The 26,275-nt window shown below is 34.9% G+C and overlaps 1 protein-coding gene and 1 long non-coding RNA gene across 5 annotated transcripts in view; one reads left to right on the top strand and one right to left on the bottom strand.

Annotated features, from left to right (window-relative positions):
• The window catches only part of GRID2 (glutamate ionotropic receptor delta type subunit 2), a 1,592,807-nt gene that overhangs the window by 996,154 nt on the left and 570,378 nt on the right, over nt 1–26,275 (bottom strand). The window lies entirely within an intron of this gene.
• LOC145521263 (uncharacterized) lies at nt 726–7,118 on the top strand. Its single transcript, XR_014065280.1, has 3 exons — nt 726–795; nt 5,840–5,932; nt 6,328–7,118. It is a non-coding gene; the product is annotated as an uncharacterized LOC145521263 (long non-coding RNA).

Below are 26,275 nucleotides of genomic sequence, written 5' to 3'. Positions count from 1 at the left end.
CATAAGATTGGGATATAAATGAGTTCTAGAAAAGGCTAAATTACAGGTATTTTTTTTTTTTTCAGTGAAGACCAAATGGCAATGGTAAAATTTAATTTGAGACCTACTATGTGGAGATCTGGAGTAGGAGGTTATATCTATAGAGAGGGAAACATCAAGTTTTACTTGTCCAAGAAATGTAAAGATAGCTAGGATGGCTTAAGCCTGGGAAATAAATGAGAAAAATATGAGGTGAAATCAGTGTGATAAGAAGCCAGATCACACAGGACTTACAATCCATGATAAAGAGCTTGTATTTTCTATGAAATTCAATGAATCAAAAGCCATTTCCCTAATACTAAAGCAGATATGTACGTAACTCCTTCAGAATTTGTTTAATCCAATGACATTTTATTTGTCATGTGCTTTCCATCATCCTGCATTAATTGAAACTTGGCAGCCCAACTATTAAATAAGTATTTGTTACATATTATTAAAGTGAATATAACAAATTACTATTATATTAGGACTATTTATAATGTATAATCATATATATAATTCATCTTATTGTATCAAGTAACTACTTACTGAAATAAAAATCAACTAGTATATTGTTTATTGTTAATAAGTAGAAATTTGTCATTTTCATTACTTATATTTTCTTTATATACTAATGCACAATGTTTTCTGTATAAACTGAATGTTGTTTAGAACTTTTCATAACTTTATTTAGATCAAATTCCTCATTAACAGTGAGAACTTTACAATGGGAAGAGGGATAGTAGGTTGAGTATTCAGCACATAAATGCTCTCAAGGTAAGTTTCCATCAGACAGAAAAATATAGGACATCCTATTTTTTTTCTGGCACATCAAGTAAGGTCAAAGAATGAAACTGTGCACTAACAGAGTCACAACATATTTAATCTAGATACAACACTACAGACCAATCTGCAAAAGGGAGTATGACAGTAAGGTTCAGACATGTAGGTCTAAAGGCAAGATTTCACACATATATTTATAAACTGGACAAGGTATAACCAAAGATACTTGTTGACAACTTATAGAATATTATTAAATTTCACATTTTCCCTTCATGTAGCCTTCTGTACATTTTATATCATCCAATTTTTGCTTAATTTTAATTGATCATAAATAGGAAACAAACTTTGAATTCTATTATTCCAATAGCCTAGTTTCAAAACATCCATGTTAGTTACTGTCTCTGAACATCAGCTAATGAATTAAACTTTATGGCAAGATTTCTTCCACACTAGAGTAACAGAAGTGACTCAATAAATATCATTACAGCAAAGGCAGAGGTTCTTGAAGATGGCCACTTGGAGTTCTAAGGGTGCTATGGAAATAAGTTCAGGAATGATAAGAACCATTCCAACCTGTAGAGCACCTTGAATCACACTCCGATTTAATCAATCAGATACCATATATATTTTGATCTTTTAGCATTTATAACAATTGAATATAAAGAAAGCATGTTAATTTAGTGAAATGCTTGAAAACTACTAAATAATGAATTAATTAATAAAGAAAATATGAAAGAAAATTTAATTGGGGGATATAAAATAAACTTAGTTCCAGGAAGAGAGGTGAAATAGTTATGAGACAATAAAATAATGCTATTGTAAGAGAAATTAATTCAGGATTTGTGCTGAACTAACTGACATATTCATGTTTGGTGACACAGTTTGAGGTAATATTTCTTAGTTTCTCCATATTATTACCATTTTCTTCTCTGTAGTCTGTGTTGTCTCAATCATTGGTGAACAATTTTTTCCATGCCAAAAAAGAATGTTATTTCTTCATATTGAATGGAAAAAGTGAATACCTCTTTCTAAATACCAGTGAATGCTGTACCCTTCCTAATACATGTAAATATAAATAGGCAATGGAGTGTGGTGTATGTTAGTTCTTATCTGTAATGTTCTGTTGCTATAAATGTACTTTGGCTTGTGACTGCAGTCCAGCGGGGAAATGTCTGAAGAAATCAAGCCCTTGACACATGATCTGCATGAGTTATCTGTCCATAAAAGATGTCTGTTTTCAGGAAATTTTTTTATTATTCCAGATGGCAGTACTGTCATCTTGGCCACACCACATGTAGCACATTCAGGAATTATTCACTGTGTCTGGTGGCCTGGAAATGATTCTGCTATTGAAAAGACTGTAACAAAGTGTCAGCATATGCCAAGCTTTTCAGCACTGTCCTCCAAAAAAACGTCTTTTCCCATGGGAAGTTACCAAGAAGTTTTGGTCAATAACCCAAATTTCTTTCACGAGAAAGAAATGTTGATCTTTTGCTGGGCTCAGAGTCAACCTAGATTTATATAGAATGGCAGCTATGCCTGATGGTCACATATTTTAGTTTTCAATTTGATAATTTGTGAATAGAATTGTTATGCAGCTGGTCAACAATATGTGTCTCATTAATTGGAAACATTTCGAGGCTCATCTCAATAGTCTCCATTTAGAAAAAAAGTATCTTCTAGTCTCGGTACCAGCCATCTTATGTACGTTCTTTGATCATTTAAACTGAAAGACTGAGACTTTGCTAAGCTTGTGAAATTGAGAGAAGATGGGTCATTTCTACCATAAATATATTCACAGATCTTTATTATATTACATAGGTGCTTCCCTGGTGGCTCAGATGGTAAAGAATATACCTGCAATGAGGGAGACATGGGTTTGATCCCTGGGTCAGGAAGATCCCCTGGAGAAGGGAATGGCAACCCACTCCAGTATTTTTGCTGGAGAATCCCATGGACAGAGGAGCTTGGTAAGCTGCAGTCCATGGGGTCGCAAAGAGTTGGACACGACTGAGTGACTAACATTTTACACTTTTATTATATAACATCCATAGTGCAGTGACCTCAGGGTACCACAGCTACATTGGCCAGCTTCAAAAGTCTTCCTTCCACGGTGAATTTGCAATAGCAAAACTGTTAGAAACATAATGCTCTTAGACATATTTCCACCACCTACACTTTGCAACATATGTCAGAGCCATAAAATGAAGACATATATTTTTCATAGCATAGTTACAATGGTGAAAATGAAGACATCTGCTATATATTCTTATAGAGAGAGCCTCTCTAAAATGTGCTTACTCTATTGGTTAAAGGCTAATATGGCATTCAGAATAAGGGTTAAAGGGTATCTGGATATTAGAAGAGAACACTGCTGTGATTTAATCTTAGTTGACCAACTTTCCTTTATTACTTTTTGAAGTCTAGTGTGGTCACTCTAGTGTCAGAACTTATAAACTTATGAGGAAAAGGATAGGCTGTATTAGACAGACATGTGAGGAAGTGATTATTCTAAAACTTCATAAGAACTATCATAGAAGGTAAAACAGTGTAGAGAAGAGGCACAAAGAGGACCATACAAGATCATTCTTGAGACAGTGGAGTTTAAAAATCATCTCACCATGGACAAATGAAGAGGGTGAAGGAAAGACGTAGAAGTGTATATGTCAGAAGAAAACAAAGGCCTAAATCAAAAGATAAACAAAAATTTAGCCTTTTTTATAAGACAGGAAAACTCCAAGATTCTGAATAACATATGTTTCCATGATCGTATCTAAGAATTACTATTTTAAGCAAAAGACTTAGAAAGTTATTTAGCATTAATCAGTCAATTTGATAGACTACATGGGTAAGCGTTGACAGAAGAGCCAGTAGAAGATAATTACTGGTAAATAATGAATGGAGATTTTTTTTTAAGTTGTTGTGCATTTATCAATCTGTCTGAAGTGGCAGTAGTCTGCAGCTGTCAATGATTTTTCTACCAAAGCAGTATTTAGGGCACTGAATTTTCAGGATTTAAAAGAAAATGAATCAAGGATTTATTTACTTGCAGTTCCTATATAAATAGTTACATTTTAGGATACCTATAATTACATCAAGACATATAGCTTATAAAAATGAACCTGCAGCAACCTAAATTTATGCTGATTAAGATATTTTCTAGGAGATAGTTTATCAAGCTGCAAAGTACCAGAAACTGTCACTTTCCATTTGATGATGGAAACAGGAGAACATACTTGGAGTTATAATTGGTGACGGCACAGGAAGCTCTGGAAAGCTCAAAATGCTGTTCAAATAGTGGTACATGTCATATTCTTTTTACTTGGATTTCTAGCACAACACAAAAAATAACCTAAAAAGATGATAACTAATCTGAGTTTAAAAACAAAACACAAACAAATATTAGAGGCCAAACACAAGGACCAATGAACCTTGTGAAAAATGATTATGTCCAAATGAATGCAGTTTATATTGAGGCATGTTTAGATGAAGTAAATTTACATCATAAATTAACATTTAAAAATCATTTGTTTTTTTGCTTTGTTTTTACTTTTGGCCGTGCTGGGTATTGGTCGCTTGGCAGTGGCTTTCTCTAGTTGTGGTAACTGGGGGTTACTGTTCATTGCTTGCACAGGATTCTCTTGTTGTGGAGCCCAGGCTCTGGGGCACAGAGGCTTCAGTAGCTGCAGAACACAGGCTAAATAGTTGTGGCACTTAGGCTTAGCTGCTCCAAGGCATGTGGAATCTTCCTAGACCAGATATTGAACTTGTCTCCCTTGCACTGGCAGGTGAATTTTTATCTACTGTGCCACCAGGGAAGTCCCATAAATTAGTATTTTGATTATATGAAATTCTTGGTGTAACTATATTAGCTTCTTCCATTTTTGAGGATAGCTATTATTGGAACAATTTTTTTTAAATCTCTAATTAATTTTACCCATCGTCACCATGAATTGGTACGTTAACTTGCATAAGACATTCCTGATTTGAGGGGTGACAAAGTGCAAAATGTAACTGTACTGTGTAACTGGAGTGAAGACTATAGATTGCAGTTTGCCTAAGCTTAAAAATCACTGTCAAAAAATGCTGGAAAACTTCTGCAATGCACTTTGAGTTTTAAATGTTCAAGTTACCATTTGGGCTATGAGAAATTACATCCAAGTCCTGTAGGACAGCTCAGCTGGGCCAGAATCCATTCTTCCAATATTTATTGAGCACCCACTATGAACCAGCTGGGCTTCCCTGGTGGCTCAGATGGTAAAGAATCTGCCTGGAATGCCAGAGACCTGGTTCAATCCCTGGGTGGGGAAGATCCCATGGAGAAGGAAATGGCAACCCATTCCAGTATTCTTGCCTGGAGAAGTCCATGGACAGAGAAGCCTGGTGGGCTACAGTTCATAGGGTCACAAAGAGTGGGGCACAACTGAGCAACTAACAATTTCACTTTCACTTATGAACCAGGTGGGCTTCCCTTGTGGCTCAGCTGGTAAAGAATCTGCCTACAATGCAGGAGACCTGGGTTTGATCCCTGGGTTGGGAAGATCCCTTGGAGAAGGGAAAGGCTACCCACTCCAGTATTCTGGCCTGGAGAATTCCATGGACTGCATAGTCCATGGAGTCACAAAGAGTCAGACATGACTGAACAACTTTCACTTCACTTTATGAACCAGGTACTAGTTTAGACCTGAAGATACAGTGATGAATGAAAGATAAAGTATTCACATTCTGGGATCTTCTGTTCTAATGGGACAATAAACATTAAACAGGTAAACAAAAAAGTAAAAAAAAAAAAAAAAAGATATTTATAGAAAATGATAAGATGGGAAGTAAATAAAGAGCTTAATGATAGAGGAGATCATAGGGAAGGTCACCTGCAATGCGGCGATGAACTGGAATTAACATCTGATCTGACACCTGAATGAGGATAAGGATCAGTGTAGGCTGATTGGAAGAGTCTTATAAAATATCATTTTTCTAGTGTTTGCTTTCATTTCCTCCTTCAACTCACATTTATTGAGCACCTATTTTGTGTCATCAGGAAAGGATTGCTAAGTCGCTTCAGTCGTGTCTGACTCTGAGCCACCCCATAGACGGCAGCCCACCAGGCTCCACCAACCCTGGGATTCTCCAGGCAAGAACACCGGAGTGGGTTGCCATTTCCTTCTCCAATGCATGAAAGTGAAAAGTGAAAGTGAAGTCGCCCAGTCGTGTATGACTCTTCCCAACCCCATGGACTGCAGCCTACCAAACACTAACTAACCTAGTCTAGCAGCCAACAAGCATGATATGAGAAACAAACATAAAAAAGGAAGGTTGTTTGATAGAATCCCAAAATGCCCCCCCAAATTTCCTTCCCCCACATATTGCTTACATAATCCATGGGACTTTATACTTACAGATTTGACTCCTGAGTTTAAGTTATGCATATGGCAGAGCTGGCTTTAAAACAAGGAGGTTACCTGGATGGGCATGATGTCATAACATTACCCAGTTAAAAGCAGAAAGCTTTTTTTTTTTTTCCCCTAGTTGGTAGCAAAAGAAGTCTGAGCTTGGATGGATGAGAGGATTTGACACCTTATTGCTTGCTTCAAAATGAAGGGAGCCAGGAACCAAACACTGTGGATCGCTTCTAAGAGCTGGATGGCTTCCAGGAGACAGCCAGCCAGCAAGCAGAGACTTCAGTTCTATAATCACCAGGAACTAAATTCTGACAGCAACACAAATCAGTTATGTAGTACAGTTACTCTCTAAGTTCTGACCTATAGAAATGCAAGCTAATATCAATATATGGGTATTGTTTTAAGCTGCTAAATGTGTGATAATTTCTTACCAGCAACAGAAAACCAATACATCTGTGGACACTAGTGATAAATCCTGCTTAATTAAAATTGGGTGGGGTCATATTTTAATAATCTAGACTATTTTGGGCTTGAAATTGGTAGAAGTTATAAGTACAATTTATTTACTAGGACTTAAAATGCTTGGTACTCACATAAATCCATAACTGTACTATAAACAACACATATATTATTTGTTATACGTGCATGCATTCCTCATCTGTTCTTTGTCTCAAACACCTTCCTACACTAACAGTTTTTTAAAGAAGTCATTGTACTTAGATCATTTTCTGATACATATATTAAGTATAAGAAAAACTGTATTCATTGCTATCGCTTTCCATGTGATAAATATTTGATATTGTCAACCATCTTCCAGATATGTTTCAAGAAAATAGCCATCAAAATAGAAATCGAGACAAAATCTACCCTCATGAAAGTTACATACTTGTTGACAGAATAAATGAATAAATGAATGGGTTATTGGACTAATCACTTTTCCACTCTTTAGTCCTTAACTGAACTTTTTTAGAAGTTGGGACTTTATAGATAAATTTTGGAAGTAAAGGTGAAAAAAATGCTGACAGTTTATAGCTGATCTCCCAGGTTTTTCACACTCTTACTCTCTTTATAGGCAATGTTTACTTGGAAATGCCATCAAATCTATCATTGTAACAGTAAAACTCTGCCTTTTTTCTGGCTTCCAAGCACTTTCACAAATCATAATCTAACAACCATAATCCAAGCTCTGAGCACAAAGTAGGAAATAAAGTTAAATCACCTTTAAAATTCTATGGACAAATAACTTGAATAAGCAATGTATACCAAAAATTGACAGTAAGGAGGAGAAAACTGACGGGACAAATTTTGCCTTATCCAAAGGTAGGACACATTTTGGTAGTCATGAATGGCAAGGTGCTACTGGCATCTTGTGGGTAGAATCCAGGGATGCTACTACAGGTGTGATAATCCAGAGAGAGGAGATCCCACAAGAAATAATTTTCTGGGCAAAAATGTCAATGGACTCAAGCTTGAGAAATCCTGGTCTAGGCAGGCATGTGTCTGCTGTCTCCAGAAATATCTATTTTAAATACTGAGAACTGTTTCTCATGAAACTATTTGTTCTCTTCCCAGGTAGTGGGGAGGGGGAGTGGTAAAGGATCTTCCTGCCAACACAGTAGATGCAAGAGACATGGGAAGATCCCCTGGAGGAGGAAACGAAAACCCATTCTGGTATTCTTGCCCGGGAAATTCCATGGTGGACTACAGTCCACAGGTTGCAGAGTTAGGAAACAACTGAGCAACTGAGCACCCACACATGCCAAAATTATATAATACCCAATTAATGTGTCACTCAATTTTATTTGTGTGTAGCTGTCTCCGAGAATTGTTTATATTTTTATAAAGTGAACCTGGAAATGCAGTCCTAAGAAATGAATCTCTGGTTGTAATTTTTAGTTCTAGGGGATGACTAGAAAGAAGGAAGGAGGTGCATTTTGGAACTTTGGGTTAATTTTTTAAAATAAAAGAATACAAGAAATTAATAATTTCCATATATAAACCTGGCTCCATACTATATAAAAAATTGAAGAATAAAAGTTGATATTTTTAGATAACTTCTCCACTTTGTCTGTAAAGACATTTATGGGAGGAAAACGTCTGCTTATTAATGATGACATCCTTTAAACTCCAGTAGAAAAACTTTCATTGCAATTCAATGGTACAAATTATTTAAGTAAACTAGTAGTTTGCTTGCTATTGATTGACTTTATTAATTAAGGACCTCAGAACTAATCCTTCTAGAAAGAAATAGCATTCAAAAGTGCAAGAGTAACACACACAGCTTTACTTTATTTTTCTCCCTATAATTCTTCCATAAGGTGCATTTACCATTAAAGCTATGACCTCAGACACATAGTTATTTACACTTCACACTCTCAGCAAAGCATTTAACTTTGGATATACTGCTTATTAAGGACTGAAAAATCAAACACAATGGTCAAAGAAGAGTCTGGGAAGAAAGGCAGGGGTTCTGGGGAATAAAATGGCCTAATATGAAATAGAAGATAAAGAATTCAGAGCATGAGAAGGACAGAATGACAATATGATCATAGAAAAAATTACAGTTAGATATTTGATGAAAAAAGCAAGGAAGAAGAGAGAATCAAATCTAGTACTTAGTTCTGAGCCTAGAACTCTCTGAGGATCTAATGCCATCAAAAGAAACAGACAATGTAGGAATGGAGGTATAGGTTACCAGCTATAGATAAGTGGAGGAAATGGAACTTGAAAAAGGACTCATTTACTTTTTTTCAGTAATAGTTTTAAAGTATCACTTTGATTTAAGGTTTTCCCTAGTTATATTTAAATATATTTCAAATGGAATAAGTTTGAACCTTCATGAAACAAGATATGATCTTAAAAATGTAGACTGCCAATATATAATGAATAAAAATAATCATTTTATATTTTCTCGAATTTAGTAAAACATGCCACATGATAATTCATGAAGTAAAAAGTGACTATAGAAAACCATGGTCAAGAAAAATGAATGAACACACTAGCATATGATATACATGGCATACACAAATACTTATAATTTTAATAATGAAACAGTAACTTTGAACAATCAATATTTTTAAATCTGACGTGCAGGCAGGACTTTTCTCCTTGAAGGCAAAGATAGGGACCATATATTTCTTTATCATTTCTGTAACTGTGGTTTCAAGAAACTGTTTTATCTATAAAGAGACATACAGAGGAAAAAAACCTAATTGACAAGTAAGGCCTAGCTCATTAAGTCGGTCATCTTTCATTACCATGAAGAGGAAATTCGTTTTTCATTCTGTCACTAAGTAGCTATAAGAAGTAGTTTTACAATGCTAGACTTTGGACATATAAAACTCTTATAGTTAATTCTATATGGTTATAGTTTTGAAATGGCTTCTTATAAAGAATGGCTTAAAAGTGGAAATAATAGTCATGCCAGAACTTTCACTGAATGAAACTAGTTTGATCAGTGTAATTTATATTTGAATTTTTATCTTTGAAGCCAGATGTAGCATACACACACACACACAAATTTGCTTTTTCATAATGCTATTCCAAGTAATCGCTAAGCCAAAAATTCAGTTTTTTATGCCATACAAACCATCAAATAGGAAGATACTCCATGAAGTACAATGTTTCAATATTTGGCTTTAGTTGTTTTTTCCCATTTATTGTATTGTTGGTATTACTTTTCAAAACTCATATACTTAGGAAATACTTTGCGTGTGTGCATGCTCAGTCTCTCAGTTGTGTCTGCAAAGAACATGTTAGAAGCCTATTTTCACTTATTTTTTTTATAAATATTTGCTCTTTTGAGATTAGTTTTTAAAGATTTATTTCATTTTATGTATCTGAATTCTCTATCATTTTGTTTACTTCAATTCTAAGTTTATAAAAATTATTTTATCGTACCACATACACACACACACACACACACACACACACACACTCTCACCAGAAATTAAAGTGCTCTAAACATTTATCATTAAATTAGCTGTTTTTGTTGAGGAATAAGAATATCACTCCATGGTTCTTAGGCATAAACAAGAAAAAATTTTGATGGCTCTCTCTGTAGATGTCTCTGCCATTAGTGTTATCTTACCATAATACTAACTTCTACATTATAAAATTCAGAGAAAAGAAAGAGACAGTTATACAGTCTATTCTAAATATAAAGAAGTAGTGACAATTCCTCCATTGGGTTAACTGTCCTTGTGGGACAGTATGCTGCACCTGGGAAATGCAGCATGATAATGAAATTATTTTGCTATTTAAATGGTGACAAGTACTACTAGATTTCTACCCTTGCATCTGTTTCCCTGAATGTTTCAGTTATAACCGCTCAAAATAAAGTCTACATTCTAAACCTTTTCTTGTAGTTAGGTATGAACATAATAATAATCCTCTCCCCCCATCCACTGAAATGTGTGTGCAACTTCCAGGTAAGTATGGTGTGTGACTTTAAAGGGCAAGCCAAACCTTCTTGCTCCTCCATATTTTTCACTGGCTGGAATGAAGATTTGATGCCTAGAGCTCCAATAGATCTCACACTATGAGGTAAAGTCACATCATGAGAAAAGAATAAAAAGAATCTTGACCCCTGACACCACTGAGCCATCACATGACTTCATATCTGCCCACTTATAGTCTTAAACGTGTCATTTAAGTCACTGTCTATATTTTATTTGTGTGGGAGGGGTGGGAATTATAGGCACTCAACCTTAATTTTAACTGAATCAATACCATGCTACAGATGAAATATATAAGTAGCTTCTATGTACCAGGTCAGTCTCTGCTTTTAAAAAGGGGAGGGGGTGTCATATCATGTAGTTTATTTCATAGAAAAATGACACCATAAAACCATGAAGAAAATAAGAACAGAAATGAATAAATGATAAGCAAATATTTTAACAGAGTAAAAGGAGGGATTTAAACTTCCTCTGAGATTGGAGAAGTAAGTGAAGAATATGAAGGTAAATAATTTTCAAACAAATGCAATAGCTCTTAATCATTTATCTATCTAATTATTCAGCAGGAATTTATCAAGTGTTTATTGTGTCCATAGCCATGTTAATCAGAGTTTTCCTACCTTAATGATTCACTTATTTGACATTCCTTGATAGTTCACTTTGTCACTTCATATATACATTAAATCTTTTAATTCTTACAGTACTTCTGTGAGAATGATTTTACTGTTTAGGAACCTGCAAGTTCATGAACTTAAGCAGCTTCTCCAAAATCACTCAACTAAAATTGGACAAACAAGGTTTGAGCCATGATCTGTGTGATTCTAAGGTCTGTGCTACATATCAAGGATTTGTCCCTCCTTCTAAGGAGTTTTCATGCTGGTACAGGAGACTGAGCACCTAAACATTAATAGAATGTAAACACTGACATAATAAAGTGCAAAGTATTTACTGCTGAACAGAATGATTGATTCTCCCTAATGGGAGAATGCTTTCATGATGGGAAGGTACAAGTGAGGTTCACAAAAGAACTAACAATGAAGCTAAAACTTTAAGAAATGTAAGAATTCACCAGGCATAAATTGAGAGACTGAAAGTTCTGAGCAAAAGGAAGAGAATGTGCAGAGGTAAAGAGGTGTGAAAGAGCATGACTCTTCAGACTACCTCCATGGGTTTGCAGCAAAAGGTTTGCTGTAAGAAGCAATAAGGGGAAGTGGTGCAGAAACTCAGGGATGGGAGGTTCAAGGAAGGAGCGGCTGATGACATCTGTGACCAGGGAAAGATTAGTCAGGATGAAGGCAGAGGAAAGGTCATTACATTGATGATAAAGAAACCTTATCAAAGAGCTTCAGAAGTGGGAGACTGAAGCAGAAATGGGTGAAAGTGGAGACTGATATTTTAAGACAACTAAAGGGAATAGATGAGTATCTATCCTTTATAGATAACACTATAATAGTGTTCAGTAGGTAGAAATTGCTAGATAATTTTTATACATGAATATTAGAGTACTTTAATTTCAAAAAAGAAATAGTTCTTTATTTCACCATTTGGCTATTCTCTTTCATACAACAGAACATCCCATTCACTTCTATTCTTTAAAACAATCATTCTGTGGGAAATCATGAGATGGGATGTATCTTATAAAGTTCATATGAATAAACTTATCAATACAGCAATGTTGAGAAGAACATAGTTATATTTAAATTTACAGAGATCTAAAGTATAAGACATCACTTTATGTTAATGAAAACAGGCATTCAAATATTTCAAAGCAATGCTTTTATATTATTTAAAGTTACAAATGCAGCTTAGGAAGATTAGCAGGGAAAGGAAAAGGTACAGGAGGGCAGGAAGATGTGACCTAAATCAAACAGCAGCTCTTGAAATGTGGCATGGGGACTGACCCAGGAGTTGGGTGGCAGAGACCTGCCATTCTACAAGCATATGTGAATGACTGAGCCATGGAGAAATGCCAGGAGCAGAAGGGCTGGAGGTTGAGATTTTGCAGCATTTGACCCAGTTGTGTCTACCTGATGCTTCAGTAAAAATTTAGGCTAGGCTCCAGGGCAAGTAGCAGCAGTAGCATCACTAAGAAAAGAGGAGGTTGTCTATTTGTGATCCTGAGAGTGGCTAAAATCTTAGTTCTGAGACAAGTAGTAATAGTTTATATATATTTAGCAAAATATTTTATTCCTTAAAATGGCCATGGGTTGGTAGGTAACAGAAAAGTTAAGATAATACTGAGAGAAAATGGAAAGGTGGTGTCCAGACATTTTAACGTTGAAACATGAAGAGTCCTCAGATGGGTGGGAAGTAGTATTGTGTACTAAAGAGTGCTGGCACTGAAGACAAAGTATCTGCTTGGGACTTAGGCCTCACTGTTGAGAACATAGGAAACGTTCTATGATCAGTTTCTTCCTCTTTAAACAGCACTGGTAATAGTGCTATATCTTGGGTTATTGCAATGATTAAATGCATGTAAGGCACACAATAAATTTAGTTATTTTTTGCTTCAGATATTTTTGTGTGGATAGCTGAGTAAAATATTTTAAACTAGAGATGAACCTAAGCCAGAAGGATAAATACAGAATTCATGTCACTTCATCTTTCCAAGTGGAAGAATTATGAATAAATAGGATAGAGAACGGGATGTGGGCAGTTACAAAAATATAGGAGCATAGAAATTCAAGGTGATACTAATATAAACCAGAGAAGAGGCCAGCTGTGCACCCAAAAATAAGGTCTAAAGAAAAATCAAACTGTAAGAAAAGAACACTAGAGGCAACCCCCCACAACCTACCCAGGGAATGAAGGGCAAGTAAAGGTGATGGCTATGCAATCAGTAATTTTAACTAGATATTAAAAAGGTATGGATTTAACACTCTTAGAAGGGACAGATTTCTCCAGTACTAAAAAGGCAGTAAAGAATATTAACAGTTCTGGGGTTGAGAAGTAGAAATGGAGTTTTAGGTGGAAGAATGGATCTAAAGTTCAGAAGGCCCCATAAAATGGAAAATATTGTCCAAAGGATTAGCTTTAAAGAAAAATAAAATTTACAATCAAAAGACTCCTTTTTATTTTGGTGGCTACTGCCAAGTGTGAACCTGATATTCAATGCACTGATAGGGATTATACAGAGGAGACGGAGAGACAAAACAGGGAGGAGAAGCAGTGAGTACAGAGCCAGCTGGGCAGTATGTTTACCAAACTTTGCCTACATGTCCAAAATTGGTGGAGAAAATAAATGTAATTTCTACCCTCATGTCATGTTTATAAAAGAGGTTTGTCTAGTTTCTAACTGAATGCTCAGGACAGAATAAACCCTTAATAAATATTTGTTGAATGATTGAACAACTTAACATGTGCCATATGCCACATCTCAGTTAAGTAGAGAAGAAAAGACAGGAAATTATTGCAGGGCTGCTGCTTTTTCTCTGAAGGACAATGAAGAAGAAAAACAAAATGAAAAAAAAAAGTTCAGAAAATAAAAAGAAGTTCAAGACATGACATTTTTAAAAAGCAATCAAACTGCCTCTAAACCAGCAGTTATCTAAGTCCAGTATGAAATTCTCGGGAGTCCCCAAGACCTTTTCAAGGAGTCACTGAAAAACATCTCAAAGCAATGTTCATAATATTATCAAAGATATTATTTTCCTTTTTCATTTCATTGACATTTTCAGTGATGCTGTTAAAGCAATGGTGGGTAAAACTGTTGGTATCCTAGACTTAATTAACTCAGTGACACTATACTGTACTGCTGCTGCTGCTGCTAAGTCGCTTCAGTCGTGTCCGACTCTGTGCGACACCATAGACGGCAGCCCACCAGGCTCCACCGTCCCTGGGATTCTCCAGGAAAGAATACTGGAGTGGGTTGCCATTTCCTTCTCCAGTGCATGAAAGGGAAAAGTGAAAGTGAAGTCGCTCAGTCGTGTCCGACTCCTAGTGACCCCATGGACTGTAGTCTACCAGGCTCCTCCATCCATGGGATTCTCCAGGCAAGAGTACTGGAGTGGGGTGCCATTGCCTTCTCCATACTGTACTAGTTACTGGAAAATAGCTACAAACTCACTGTTAATAAGTAAGTTGATAAACAGATAGATAGGTACATAGGGTAAATGAATGAAAGACCAAACAAAGGTAAAAAATCCAGTTTCACTTAAATATGTCCTGATAAAGCAGTGTGTGTGTGGGTGTGTGTGTGTGTGAGTCGCTCAGTTGTGTCCAACTCTCTGTAACCCCAAAGACTGTAGCCCGCCAGATTCCTCTGTCCATGGAATTTCTCAGGCAAGCATACTAGAGTGGGTTTTCATTTCCTTCTCCAGGGGATCTTCCTGATCCTGGGATGGAATTTCCTGTATTACAGGCAGATTCTTTACTGTCTGAGCCATTATGAAGCAGTAAAAAAACACAAATGCTATTTGTATTTGTCTTAATTCTTTGGGACCTTTTTAATATCTTATATGACAAAATAGTCTGCATAAAGCACCTGTGTTATGGTTCAAGGTAAAAGCTGAACTAGCTTTTTTTCATCAAACTTCATGTTTACTTGGAAGAATGACTGACAAAAAAAAATGGTAATTCAGATTTCAGTATCTGACAAACATTTTCTCAAAATCAAATGACATAAATTTGTCACTTCAAGGAAAACAAAACATGTCACTTGTTAACTTACATAAAATTCAGAATTTCGAAGCAAAAGTAGAACTTTGAAAAACTTCTGCTATGCTAAACTTGACAGAGTGCCAATACTTAAATGGCTTTTGGATGAAATCAATGGTAATGTTAATAAACATGATGTTTTGATATTATATAATGAAATATATCAACGTTTGGGAAATCCGTATAACTCAGTGAGCCAGTATTTTCCAAACAACAAGTACATTTTATAAAATAATTAATGGATAAGTGTGTATTCAGAGGGAACACTAGACCTACAGATTTTAAAGAGCAAAAGTTCATTGATTAATTCCCATTTGTTGAGTACAGAGTAGAATCAAAGAGAAATATCCACAAATATCTGGAAAAGCTAATGAAATACTTCTCCTTTTTCTGATTATATATCTGTGTGAGGCTAGATTTTCCTCAAATATTTCAACATAAACAAAATACTAAAGCCAGTTGAATGCAGACTTTTCCAATTAGGTAAACATAAAATAGACTTTATAAGTATCAAACAGTATCTTCTTAAGAAAGAAGATGTCAACAGGTATAACTCATGCAGACAATAGCTTTGTGGGATCCTTGCAAATTTTTTAAGTGCAAAGGATCCCTAATTCAAACAAGTTTGAGAACCGCTTCTCTAATCTATGTAACTGCCAACCAAGAAGAATCTGGAACTGGACCCGTGCTGTTGATGGCTGGCTTTATGAAGCTTGGCTTTATCTGATGTCATAGTCAGTTTCCTGACTTGTTTATAATCTCTTCAGATTTGGATTTCTTATCTAGACCTTCACCTTTCCTAAACATATGCCCTAGATGTCTCCCTCTACAAGATCTCTCGCTGCCCTTACACGTGATATTAGCTCTCAGTAGTTTTTTGACTCTTGGCCTTGTCTTCAGTTTGCCCTTTATCCATAAATCACAACTGCTTCTAGATGCTCCTCTAGCACAGCACAGAAGTTAATACTTATCAACACCTACCCACATGTCTGTTACCTACAAGATGATGTATAATTTGATGTGGATAGCTGAGGAGGACTTGCAATTTAATATTTTATTATGTTGTCTTCCCAAATTTTAGCATCATTTCGAAATTATGACCAATATGAGTACATAGAGTTTCCCTTATTAAGCATTGAGAGTTTCCTCATATACAATTAAGATATTTGAGATCAGTATCCAGCAAATACCAACTGTTCATATGAACGATCTAAGTAACTTCTATATTATGTAAAAAGCTACTTCCTGGGTTTTTTGCACCCTTTTATTCAACCATAACAATTGCAGGTGTGCCACCTTCTCTTTGTGATCACTATGCCTCAAATCTTTTATGGTCACAAGTACTATAAGCCCTTTTAAGTAAAATAAATAACCTGTGGGCAAGCAGGGTAAGACCATTTGTCCAGTAGAGTCAACCTGCTAAAGCCTGTTATTAATAATCCCTAGAAAAAGTCTGGGCTTCATCAGTATAATGAGTTTACAAGCATAATGTGATGCAGCCTTCTTAACAATGCAAGCATGATATTTAGCAACAGGACCCCTAGGTTTTCCCTAGGAGTTTCTGTAAATTTACAAACATAGCAATTGCTTCTCCAGAAGTATTTCATTACTGCCAGCTAAGGAGCTTTATTCATATTACTGCAACCCTGCCTATTTGCACTTTGACTTTTTTCTTCACAGTCCTTAGCTTGTATAAAGAAAAAATAAAAGGAAAACAAAATTAAAGATGACATTCTTATGCATTTCCTCAAGAGGAAAACTCATAGCTGTCAAAATTGCTAAAGGAAAAATTTTAAGCTATATATGTGTGTGTGTGTGTGTGTGTGTGTGTGTGTGTGTGTTTAAGTACCATATTATGTAACTAATAAAGTACAAAAATGAAGTGAGAACTACAAATGTTTCCCTTTGGGCTGACTTCTGGTTTCACTTGACCTATACTCATAGAGAAAATCTTAGGAAATCAGGCATCCAAATGCAGCTTATTCACAATGATGCACCTATTTATACAGGAAAATGATGCATCTGGAATGCTACCCTTTTTTTTTGTAGATAAACATATTATTTAATACTTAAGTGCTTATAAACTAATACTCATTCTAAATGTAGAGTATATTGTGATGAGTCCTGTGATCTGAAAATAAAACAATCTAATAATATCAGATAGGAACTGAAAGACCTAAATAGCTCACCAAATGAGCTGCTATCCTCTTCTTCTGCATGTGTGAGATTATAGCTGTAGCAAGATAACACAGGTCATCAGCTATCTCATTATTTCTGAAAAATACATGATGCTTGTTGAAAAAATATACATTTGGTAATATTTTAAAATGCACAGTTTATGCATTTTAATATACAGGTGAGTGCATTTCTGACAGGAAAATTTTAGTTGGCTTTAATTCAGCAAAGTTTACCTGACAATTCTAGTGGAGCAGAATTTTGCAATTAACTCGTTCCACTATGTGGGAAAAGCAATTATTAAGTAGAGCCCAAATTAATGAGGAGAGGAATTGGTAAGAAGATTACAAGCTGACCATATGTCAACCCATATAAAGCATCCATACTCTGCATGACTATATAAGAACAGACCTTGGAAAATCAGGCTGAGTTGGGAAACCAGTTGTGTTGAAGCTTCAGTTTTGTTTCCCATTTGGATTGGTTATTAAGAAAAAAATTTGAGGACCTATAGTGAATAAAAGTAACCCATTTATATTACTCAATTAGAGAAACACAGAAAAACAAAAATATTACTTTAATTGTTTTTCAAATATAGGAATGATACAGTAGGAGCAGCAGATTTTTCAAACAATTATTTGAACTACTTCCTTAATTTTCATTAGAAGAGGTACTACTTATGAGGTTGCATATGGTTTTCATATCAATTATTTTGCTTTGTAGAATGAAATAAGAGATGACATAACTCAAAGAGTTGCTCACTGAAGGCTTTTAGCGCATACAACCCCTTAAGAAAAAGAATTAAACATATCAAACTAGTTTCTCTCTAAGTAACATTTTTGCCTCTAGTACTTTTAGGAAGAATTAGTATTGCTGGTTTTCATACAGACTGTTCCAGCTGAAATCTGGGAATAAGTGAGGACTTAGCCAACCCCCTTAGGGTAGCATAAAAGTATGCCCCACCATGTGTATCCCATGCGGCATGCATACACCCGCCATGGGTACAAATAAGGTCAAATTCCTGGAAACTACCCAAGACTTACTGAGTTAGTATCTCTGAAATAGCAGCTGGGAATCTAAATTATTTGCAACCACATAGACTATTATTTGCATAGTAAAATTTGAAAACACTGTATTTTTTAGGAAATAATTTGTATCAGTATAGAAGATCAGGAATTAATTATTGTCACAGGCAGCAACAGATTGATACCACAAAAGCAATAATTTGTAAAAGATCATTGAGTTTATTAAGGATTAAAGTGAAATAAAATCTAGGTGTCCTGATTTTAAATCATTATTAACTAATTATACCTTCCTGACCCTATGCAGCATTTTCACAGCCTTGCTCCATATAGAGCTCCTTCAGATCTAATGCCAAGAATAACAGAACCTAATAGTAACTGAATATTTATAATCTATTCCTTCCATCCTTCTATTTTAGGCAAACAGCCACCTAGAAGAGGGAGAGAAGCTATTAGTTTCAAATACCTTAAGCCCCCCCCTATCGCAGTCTAGCAAAGATGCTGAGCTACCTGATTATGTCATGGCTATATTCCTGTCTGTAACATTTTCATTAATGTATTCCTATTTGTAACATTTTCATTTTAGACTCTCAAAAAGTGGCATGAACACATTTCATGCATTAGGAGAAATATTAAACTGTAACAACCAAGAGAAAAATGTAAATCACAGCTTCCTAAGGATTTCTACAGACTACAAATCTAATTCCCATTTAAAGTGGATGCCAGCAATTTATATATGAAATAATATATCCTTTTAAATTTTGTGCCTTTAATTTAGCTTATTTTGCAAGTGTTCACAGCACTTAAATTCCATCACATTATTCAAAGATATATGTTTCCCTGGGACATTTTAAAATGGAAAAATCTCATGTAGAGCTTCAAATGGATCCAAATGCTAGGAGATTACTTTCTTGTCTCTCAAATTAAACCATAATCCTGTTAACAATTGGTAAAAAAAAAAATGTTATTTGGTTTCAGAGTTGTGTGTTTGTGGTCTGTGTGTATGTGTGCATACCTTGCTACAATCAATATTCTATCCTAAGAGACTTGAAACCTTTTTAATCTTGTTTGATAACCAAAAAGTCATTTCTAATTCTACTTTATCTCCTTTTCTGTTTTGTTTGTGGATACCGTAGGAGGTGAGAGATGAAGTTTCTCTATTCTCCCACAGCATCAAGGACTCTCAAAGCACACATTATGAAATAAGAACCAAAACCTAAACATAACAACACAAGTTAAGTTTGCCAAATTTGTAAATCAAGCTAAGATACCTCATTAAAATTATTGAAAGCATCAAAAAGCAACTCTTCAAATACACATCAGGAAATGCTAATATTATATATGCTTGCTTGAAAGGCTCACAACCTTACTGCCATAGACTTCCTAGACACGTCAATTGAGATGCAGGGTGCCAGCCAAGATAGACCATGGAGTCAATCAGTAGGAAAGAGTGACAATACAATGTTTCATTTCTACTGCTGGTACTGGTAACTACAGACCTCATACCAAGCCTAGTCTATGTGGCTTTAGAAACCGTCCACAGTACTTTAAAGGGTGATGACAGAAGAAGCAGAAGTCTGAGAATAGAGAAAAAGAACCAATAAAGAGAAAGAAAAATAGAGGAGGGAAAGCTTCTTTCACAGAAACTGAAATCTCTAGTAGATACTTCTCCCAATTACAAAATACCAGTGAAGGAAAATGACATTAATTTACCACCTGAAAATAGGCAAAAACAATTTTAATGTTTTGGAATAATGCTTTATGTCTAATAGAATGTGGACTTTAATGTGATTTCCTCCTTGTTGAAATATCATCTTTAGAGTTATTTTTCCAAGGTTATGTGTGATGAGCAACAATGCACATGGGTAATTTGTTCAGCCCTTTTATTTCAAATTATAGCACATATGGGGAGAAAACATTTCAATTTAACATTCATTAGTCAAATGAATTGTTAACATTCATCTTGATGTGTATTCATGTTTAAGATTGTTTGATTTGCTAAATGCTTAGAATACTACATACAGTGAAGAGAACCTGCATCCATATTTCAAGGACAGAAGAAATTACCTCAAATGTGGACTATTATCATAAAAAAGATGTTTCAGATTTGCAAAAACATGCAGTACTTCCATCTGGTAAACGGTAACTACTAAAATATTTATAAATACCACATCATAATTCATATGTCACACATGGTAGTGATATTCAATTTTCATGTCTCCCAATTAAAAGCTATTGTTTATGGTGAAACACACTGTAACACATTTGTGTATCTAACAGAAAAATAAATGATTTCCTTAATATCTCCTCAGGGATTACTTTCTTATCCTGCTGTGCAAATAATGTAAATGTAATACTGAAGGAGGTAAAACATCATAGCTTACTGACATTCATTTATGTTTGTTTTCAATAAAATAATAGAACAAATTGTTTCTAGATGAGCTTAGGCTCATAATTGCTAATCTTTATTTTTCTTTTAAACATTCTCTCACTAGAATGGTTGAATACTGTGCAGCATTTAGATATCTTTCCTAAGAATAAAGTGTATAGATAAGCAAAATACACAAAAGAAACCATTTCCCATAAAGAACTTGAATAAAGATTCTAATAATTTATGTGACTCAAACATATATCACACATTGTATAACCATAACAACTGGATTGCTGTTCATTTGTAATGGAAAGTACATTTGAGTGCAGCTAAAAAGGTGATGAGACTAACTAGATACCCAGTCCAAGCCCCACTACTTTCACAGAATAGAGCATGTAAAGGCAAACTCATGGCATATTGCTGTACCAGATACCAGGAGTAACTCTTAACTTACTTGCAGATTACAAAACAGGTGTTGAAACATTCTTTGGTCATTTCTGACTCCACTGAAAATAAATTTAAATTTCTACTTGAAATTTTTTTTTAACTTTTTTTACAAAGAAGGTCAAAGAAAAAATGTTTTTAAAAATGCACCTGAAGGGTACAGATATAGGGTGAGTTATGAAAGACTCTGACACTGAGAACAGTCTTCTTTACATTTTTTGAAGGCAGTCTAGTCTGCCGTACATTGTAAAATTTCCTCAAGCAAACTTCCTTTGAAGATTTTCTTTTGAAGATGATTTTTCTTTCCTCTTCTTAAGATTTCTCATCTATTCTCCCACATATTACATTATTATATCATATTCTTTGTTTTCACTGTAGGATTATATTATACCATTTTCTGCACCATATAAAAATTCAACTAAGTCATTTAAGTTCCTTCATATGGCCTATTTTAAATTAATTCTTTCTGTCTGTTATTCAGTTCAGTTCAGTCGCTCAGTTGTGTCCAACTCTTTTCTGTTTATATTCATCCTTGATCATGCTCAGGCTGCATGGCCCTCTTTCTCCTCAGCTTGCAAACATGCTCTAACATCTCCTATATTAAAACTCTTTTCTTTGATACTTTTGCCATAAAAGTTCTCTATAAATTTTAAGAAACTATGGAAATATTTACTCTCTTTTGTTGCTATTGCTTATTGATCCATGCAATATTGAGTAGCTACTGTTTGCCATATACCATTCCAGCAGCTCTCAAATATGGCCTGAGGACCTCCCACGTTCCTTATATACACCCAGGGTCTCACAGGAGGTTAAAACTACTTTCATGATAATACTAAGATGTTATTTGCCTTTTTCATTCTCATTTTCCCATGAATGCACAGCAGTTTCCCAAAGGCTGCATGCTTTTTAGCTCTGGTGGCTAATGAAAAGTGTGCTTATGTATTTCTCAATTAAACATTTTTTGAAGCTTAATTTTTCACATGGTTAAAAATCACTAGTTATCATCCACATACAACAGAGGTTGGCAAACATTTTCTGGAAAGGACAAGACAGTAAATAGTTTACACTCAGCAGGCCATATGGCATCTGTCACATTACTCAACTCTGCCACTACAGAGAGAAAATAACCATAAACAATACAAAAATAAATAGGAGTAGCTCTATTCAAATAATAACTTATTCACAAAAGCAGGAGATGGCCTGGATTTGGCCTGAAGGCCAAACTTTGTCAATCTTTTTGGTCTTTGGGTTCTCACTGTTTTTATTTTTATTTTTTTTAATGTAAAAGGAGTTCTGAGATTAAGAATTTAAAAACCACTGTGGAAAGCTCCTGAGGTCAAATTAACCCTTGTGATGCCACACTTAAGGAGCTGCCTAAAGAGAAAGCTAGACATAGTAACATTTGGATCCCTGTTATACTGGCGACCAGTGAATGATGGTATGAGGTCAGAAGAGGAACTACTGCATTCAATCCAGGAGTTGGGGTCTGGGTATTATCAAAGAATATGTTATAAAGAAATAATATCTATATTTTCCAGTATACAGTCAAGATGGAGAGAGCCATTTTGGGCTATAGAGTTCTCTTTTCTTTACTACACATAAATCAAGGCATAAGGTTATGTTTAGAAAACGTGTGTGTATTTGTGTTTTAAGTAAAATAATTTGCCAAACCTAACCTCTTCTAGCTGAATTGTATATTATGCTAATTGTTAATTTTTTAAGAAACCCAGATTGAGTAAAGTGCTTTTTTTCCATTTACCTCTTATTTTTCAAAGAAGTAATTTGCTATTCCATTGTAAATTCTATTATGTTCTCTTCATTTATTACCTTAGAGATTCTAAAGGTGGATTATATCTTATTAGGTGGAATCTTTTACTTGGATTGATTAACTTGGCCTGAGTAGTCTCTGAACAGCTAGGATCTTTGATGTTAAATTCCAATTCCTGACTTCTGTAAAAGGGTTAAAGACACTAAGAAGACTGAATTAGAGCTATTTTGTATCTGTATAGACTCTCATCTTCACATATGAACACAAACATTTTTATGGATACAAATCCTATTTGAACAGGAAGGACTTTACATATTTCCATAGTTTTATTAACTCTTACTAACATTATCCTTCAGAATGTTACCCTTAAGAATGCCAAGCTCTGCAATGCATAGTTATCATCATTCTCTTATTATTTATTCATAATATTTATGCATTCTGTTTGAATTTGTAATCATCACCAATGTATCAATGCTTATTGTTTACCTTGTTACTTTAATGTTAGTTTTCAGTTTATTCATGACATTAAAGATTCAAATATATTTTCCATTTTTTCTTTCAAAAACTATTTTTAGCAAACACTATTTATATTTTGAAACTGGATTATGTGACCCTAGTAACCGTGTGGTTATAATGTGTCAGTTACAAAAATAAAGACCATTTTGGTAATATGTGACTGTGCTGTGCTCAGTCCTGTCTGACTCTGCAACTCCCTGGACTGTGGCCCACCAGGCTCTTCTGTCCATGGAATATCCCAGGCAAGAATACTGGAGTGGGTTGCCATTTCCTCCTGCAGGGGATTGTCCTGTCCTAGGGATCAAACTTGTGTAGCTTGCATCTACTGCATTGGCAAGCCCTTTGGTAATACAATGCAATCACCACAGTTTAGTAACCCTTCTAAAGACCAAAAAGTTCAATTTCTACCTATCTGCATTTCAGAAATACAAGTACATATTCCAAAAATACATGCTTAAGAATAACTACAGCAACACTGTTTGCAATTACACAAATTAGACAAAGAATGTAAATGTTAATGAATGCAGGAATGATTAAATTACTAATGGGACAGCCATTTTATAGAAAACCACATAGTCATTTCAAAGACTGAGGCTGAACAACAAGTTATTATGGAAACTCTCCCCAAATTGCACAAGGCTATGTACACATAATACCATTGTTTTTTTTTCTTTCATATGTGTATGTATGCATACATCTGTGTATGCTAATTTTAAGAAATGTACTGAAAGAAAATCGTTACAGCCTTTCATCCAATTATTCTGAAATTTTAGTCAGTCTCAGAGTCATTTGAAGACTGGGGAAGGGGAAATGGTCTCACTTTAAAAAGTTTTCCTGTGTTTGACAGTAGCCCTTGAATTTTGCCTTTTCAGTAGGATCTCATACAATTCTAACGCAGAAGGCAGTGGTTAAAACTAATGTACACTCAGTATGAGAAGCAGCAGTCTAAGAATTACCTGCAGAATTTCCTGAACAAGAATTTCTTCTGTACTAAATGCATATGTAGCCCCAAGCCTATTTCTCCAGGCATCTTCACTTATCCCTGTATATAATGCTTCCTACAGGCAGGACTGCTTATCTTTTGCTGTTTATTTTTATCTCACCTTACTTTATTTTCCCAATTTCTTTATTCTCTTATGTAAGCCTGAAAAAAACTATTAATTGTCCTTAAAACGTTTAGATTATCTCTCAAATTCCTACCTTTGTTTTTATACTTTCTTTTACCCTTAACCTCATCTTCATGTGTTAAATTTTATCCTTTTGAGCCTCCTCATCTATAAATTTTTTATTATTCTCAATCACTCTTCTTTCTCTTCACAGTCAACTGTAATTGTCATCGAGCACTGCCTTTCCCTTTTAGCATACTATAATTATGTGACTATTCAACTTATCTCTCCATTAAAGCAAGCTCTATGTAGGGTAGGTTCTTCAAGTCTTTGTATTACAAAGTTTCTGATACTCTGTAGATTCTCAACCCAAGACAACTGAATTGAGTAAAGTGATTTCATTGCATATTTCCTATGCAAAGTGACAGGGCAATTTTATTTAATACATTCTCATTTGCTGTGCTTTATCATATCTCATTCCCAGAACATTCTGCACATGTCCTTCCATGCCCTCTTACCCATTTTTTCTCCATTTCATCACTAAGACACTATAGACCTCAGTAGGAATTGCAGGCCTACTTAAGAGAAATGCAGTGTCCAGAAAGCATACAAAAATGTATTCATACTCACTAACCTGTCTCTAGCCAAATAGTTCTCTAAAGCTCTTTGCATATTTGAAATAATATATTCAGTTATTGGAAAAGATTTGCTTAATGTCATTTTTCTCTGATGCAACCTTCTTCTTGAGGGTATAAACAGAGACTGTTTTATTCATTACCATATCCAAGTAATATAGTGGTTGGCTCATGGAAGATATTTATATGTTGCCTGATTAAATGACTAAAACAACCCATTCCTTCAATTCTCCATCTCATGAAATGGCTAGCCTTTATGCCAGAATGTGAAGATCATCTACAGACAATGCTCTATTTTTCCAGTGCCAAATATAGGCAATATATAAGGTGTAAATAAATATAAAATAAAAACAAAAACATTTAAAATGTTTATGCTACAAAAAAAAGACTTTATGTTTGCCTTGAACATTAAAGAAAAGTCCTCCTACAAAGCAGTACGAAATGAAATGAAAACCCCAGACCTTTAGATGTGTGAACGAAATATTGATAACATTCACTTCACTTTGCCAATAGCTTTGTATCTTGTACTAATATTTGTTTTTTAAATAGCAATATAAAATTTATGGGTGCAATCCTTCAACTGGGGAAAATATTTTCTTAACCAGTTTTAGCAAGCTATTACTCTTCCACAACTGATATTTTTCAACTCAATGCTGCAAAAAATAAGACTTTAAGCCCTGACTATTTCACATGGTCTATCTGAGTTCAACAGATATCTGTAAAAACACTTTTAAAAGCACTGGTTTCCTTGGGTAGTATGGTCACTTTTAGCAATACTGAATCTTCTAATACAAAAACACAGTGTATCTTTCCATCTGCTTGTGTCATCTACACTTTCTTTTTTTAGTGTCTTATAGTCTTCTGAGTACTCAATCTTTTATCTCCTTAACTAGGCTTGCTCCAAGGTATTTTATTCTTTTTTATGCAA

The sequence above is a fragment of the Giraffa tippelskirchi genome, chromosome 1 (genome assembly GCF_054371585.1).
Source record: "Giraffa tippelskirchi isolate mGirTip1 chromosome 1, T2T-mGirTip1v1.2.pri, whole genome shotgun sequence".
Classification (NCBI taxonomy): Eukaryota; Metazoa; Chordata; class Mammalia; order Artiodactyla; family Giraffidae; genus Giraffa; species Giraffa tippelskirchi.
The sequence above is the reverse complement of the archived record's forward strand: the minus strand, read 5'-3'. Positions and strand labels throughout refer to the sequence as shown.